At 35.8% G+C, this 4,272-nt stretch overlaps 1 pseudogene; it reads left to right on the top strand.

The window, feature by feature from the left end:
* The first annotated feature begins 1,052 nt into the window (after nt 1-1,052).
* On the top strand, nt 1,053-4,027 carry LOC145068684 (putative late blight resistance protein homolog R1B-16; annotated as a pseudogene).
* Nucleotides 4,028-4,272: the final 245 nt, after the last annotated feature.

The raw sequence follows: 4,272 nt of genomic DNA on the forward strand, positions 1-4,272 counted from the left end.
TTGAAAAAGAAGCTCTTATGAAAGTGAAGATCGAAGATGTAATGGATCAATTTCAAAAAATGTGTACTCGTAGATATCAAATTTAAATATTAAGATGTAATGAATCGGTTTAATGTACCGGTACTTTAAAAAAAATGTTATTATATTTGGACGATTTTTTTTTGTGCCACCGCTGTTAAAAATGTCTGCATCCGCCACTGATATGGTCTAAAGCCATATTTCAGCCCACCGATGAATAAGATACAAATTAAAAGGATTAAAGCAGCGGTTTAAAGAATTGATTGAGATGACGTAAATTGAGTGATAAAAGTATTCATTCTAAGATCTACTGAAACCAACCAATGGAATTGAACTTTAAAACAACATATAGATAAATTCCAAAGTTGAATAATGTTATAGAGTCAAAGTTTAAGGACTATCTTGCCCCTATGGTATGTTATTAATGAGAGATTCTTCATCAACTCCTTTGTTTTCTTGTCATTTGTATTGTTCATATCGTCTTAAACAATAGTTAAGTTCATCAGGACACATGTCATGGGACATTCAAAGTGGTTAACGTAATTTAGAAGGCAGGGACAATATCATCCACTTTGGTTTTTTTCAATAATAATGATTTTAAAATAAAAACAAAATGATTAAGAAATGTTAACAAAAGATTTAGGCAATTTGAAATTTTGATAGCTTAACAAGGATAAATCTGATATATTGAAATTAGGTTAGACAAATATAATATTTTGACTTTTTAATAAGGGTATAAATGCAATTTTCTATTAAATTTAGTAGAAACCGGAAACTAAAAAAATAGAAAACCAAAATAAAATATATATATCCAAAAGTCAAACTATGATATTTTATTTGATAGAGAGTATAAAGATTTAAAAAATCATTTTGGACTGAAAAAATAATAATATAATAGCCACATAGGGCATATTTATGCATTTTATGTAAAAAAAATAATTAAAATTATAAAAATGACACCTTGACTATTTCAGAATTGGTGGACCATAACCCCATTTTGTAAAGATAGGAACCCACACATTTACAAGGAAAACTTCAAAAAGGACCAACCTACTTTTGTTCTTCGCGAGAGGAATAAACAAGATGTATGCAGATGTGCAGATGTTCATGGAAAAGTTGAAGCAGCTGATGTACAGCAATGATATTCCAGTTATCAACAACCCATCAATCTTATGTGAAACGCCTCAATTCCAACTTCTTTATGAAGAGCTTGGCTCCATGATCCAAACCCTTTTCAACAACGAACACCAAGATCTACACAACTTTGAAAAAGTCAGAAAACTGAAGAAAAGATTCCAAGATGCAGCTGAAGAGGCAGAAGATATCGTCGATATCTTTCTATCTGCTGTCCACTGTAAAAATAATGAGTATTTCCCTATATCTGATGTCTTTCAAACCTCTCTCCACCTTGAATTCGTTATGAGATCAATCGAGTTAACAAAGATAGAGTTCATTACTATGAGCATCGATAACATGAAGATGGATTCTTCTCAAAGACCTGACACACTGCAAATGCAATCTGCTGGAACTTCCCGCACTAGAAATTCAATGGGATGGAAGAAATTAGCAGAAAAAGTAGTTGTGGGGTTTGATCGTGATGCTGAGATAATACAGGACAAACTTGTTGAATATGGAAAGCATCTGGATGTGGTTTCTATTGTTGGTATGGGTGGAATAGGTAAGACTACCCTTGCTAACAAAGTGTTCACTGATCCCTTTGTTGTTTATCATTTTTATATCCGTGCCTGGGTTACTGTTTCACAAACATATGACAAGCGGGATCTGCTTATTCAAGTTCTGTCATCCATTAATGATCCATTAGAGCTTGAGAAAGCAACGGACTCTCAGCTTCATAAAATGTTGCACAGGAGCCTATTCGGTCAGAGGCATGGGATAAGTTGAAATTGTTTTTCCCTGATCATAACACTGGAAGTCGAATTCTTCTTACTAGTCGCCTCACAGAAGTTTCTTTGCACGCAAAATCACACGGACTCATCCATCATTTAAAACATTTGACAGAAGAACAAAGTTGGAAGTTGCTGTGTGGGAAGGTTTTCAAAGGAGATGGATGCCCCAAATGGTTGATTGATCCTGGAATTGAAATTGCCAAAAAATGTCATGGACTACCGCTTTCTGTAGTTGTGATGGCAGGAGTTCTAGCAAAAGAACAAAGGAACAAAGATATGTGGCTAAAAATTTCTTGCAGTGTCCATTCGTATATGGCTAATGACGAGAAAGGATGTCTAGAAACAATAGCATTAAGTTACAACCATCTACCTCTTCACTTGAGAGAGTGTTTTCTCTATCTTGGAGGGTTTTCAGACTCCCGGATCTATTCACCAAGGTTGCTTTGGTTATGGATGGCTGAGGGATTTATACAAGAAGATGGAATTCGAAGCTTGGAGGAAATTGCAAAGAGTTACATGCTGGATCTAGTTGACAGAAATCTTCTAATTGTAGAAAAAAGGTATGTAACGGGTGATGTCAGTCTTTGTAGGGTCCATGATCTTGTGAAGCAACTATGTGTGGAAAAGGGAAAAGAAGAAAATTTCTTCCTGAAAATAGACTCGCAACAATCTAATCATCTTTGTGATGTAATTGCCACACGTAAGCAACGGCGTGTGTTCACAAATCAAGATATCGACATTTTGAGTTTGTCTCATGCGACCACCCCAAGCATTCGATCACTTTTGTGCTATCATAGGAAAACATTCTTAACCCACAATATCTCAAAGTTTTTCCGTTCCTTTGCACTTCTCAGGGTGTTAATTCTAGAAAAATGTGAATTGATTGATTTATCCTCCGGTTTAGCATTACTAGTTCACTTAAGGTACCTTGACATCTGGCAGTCTTTATTCCCGTCATCAATATGTAATTTATGGAACCTTCAAACCCTCATTGTTCACACAACTTATAGTTGTATGGTTTTACCTAGTAACATATCAAATTTGGTGAATCTGAGGCATTTAATCAGTAACACAGATATTTATCTTCCTTCTATTGTAAAACCTATGAAACTGGAAGTTATTTCGAATGTGGTGTTAGGAGATGGGGTAGATAATTTTGAAAAATGTTTTCCCGGGATCAAGAATCTTACATCTACTCTTTACTCTGATGAGGAAAATGACTTTGAAGTACTCCGTGGCCTTCAAATCTTGACATTAATTGGGTCAGCCTTCAGCAGACCGGAATCAACTAAGCCAAGATTTGTTAGAGGTGAACCAAACTTGGGAAAGAATCACATTAGGTTCCCTGCAACACTTAAAGAACTTCATCTTGTAAGGTGTGGTTTAGCGTGGAGCGACATGTCGATCATTCAATCGTTACCTAATCTAGAGGTTCTCATACTAGAAGACAATGCCTTCAAGGGAATGATTTGGGAAACAGGTGAGGAGGAGTTTCAACAACTAAAATTCTTGAGACTTGAAGAGTTAAATATCAAACATTGGGAAGCCACAAGTATCAACTTTCCATGCCTCAAACGACTAGAGGTGCTGAATTGCGTTCATCTAGAAGAGATACCCCTTGAATTAGGGGACATCTCAATGCTTGAGTATATTTACGTTTTGAATTGTGGTGTTTCTCTTCTCGTATCCGTTCAAAATATACGACAGGAGCAAGATGATGTGGGAAACTATGAACTGAAGATCTTTGTTGATGGAAGGAAACTGCCCTCTTGTGAATCCAATCATGAAGATTAATTCGTTCTATTTGTGGAGTCGCAACTGATGACAATATGAATGTTTAGTACATATTTAGTTGGTCTAATTTCTGCCTAAGTGCCTAGTACAGTGTGTTGGTATTCTTTACCAAAATTTTGTATTGTTCAATGTGCTTTTTGCTCTTACTTGGTTGCATCTTTGTATTAGTCAAGTCTTCTTAGCTCAGCTAGAAGTGAAAAAATAAGGCAACCTAGCACTATTTGTCTTGTGTGAGGGAAAACATTTATTATAACTAACTGAATTAAGCATCCCTCGGGAGCACATGTTTCAGTTAGTTGTGTGTTTATTACTACTGACTCCATTCTTCCTTCTACCATATGGACGACATTTGTTCTTGTGTTGATAAACTTGATATCAAAGCAAGATTGTGATGGGGAGCATATAGATGATATGGCATAAACATTTATGGACACGTGGGAGAAAAACTTTTGATCGGTAAGGAATTTGTAGACGTGTGATACATCAACAGAAAGGTCTGGTTGAGTGTTGACCTGCCCCCGGTCAATCCCAAATTTTCACTGTTTAAGGAACT

Source organism: Lactuca serriola, chromosome 8 (assembly GCF_051521515.1).
Source record: "Lactuca serriola cultivar US96UC23 chromosome 8, Lser_US96UC23_V15, whole genome shotgun sequence".
NCBI lineage: Eukaryota > Viridiplantae > Streptophyta > Magnoliopsida > Asterales > Asteraceae > Lactuca > Lactuca serriola.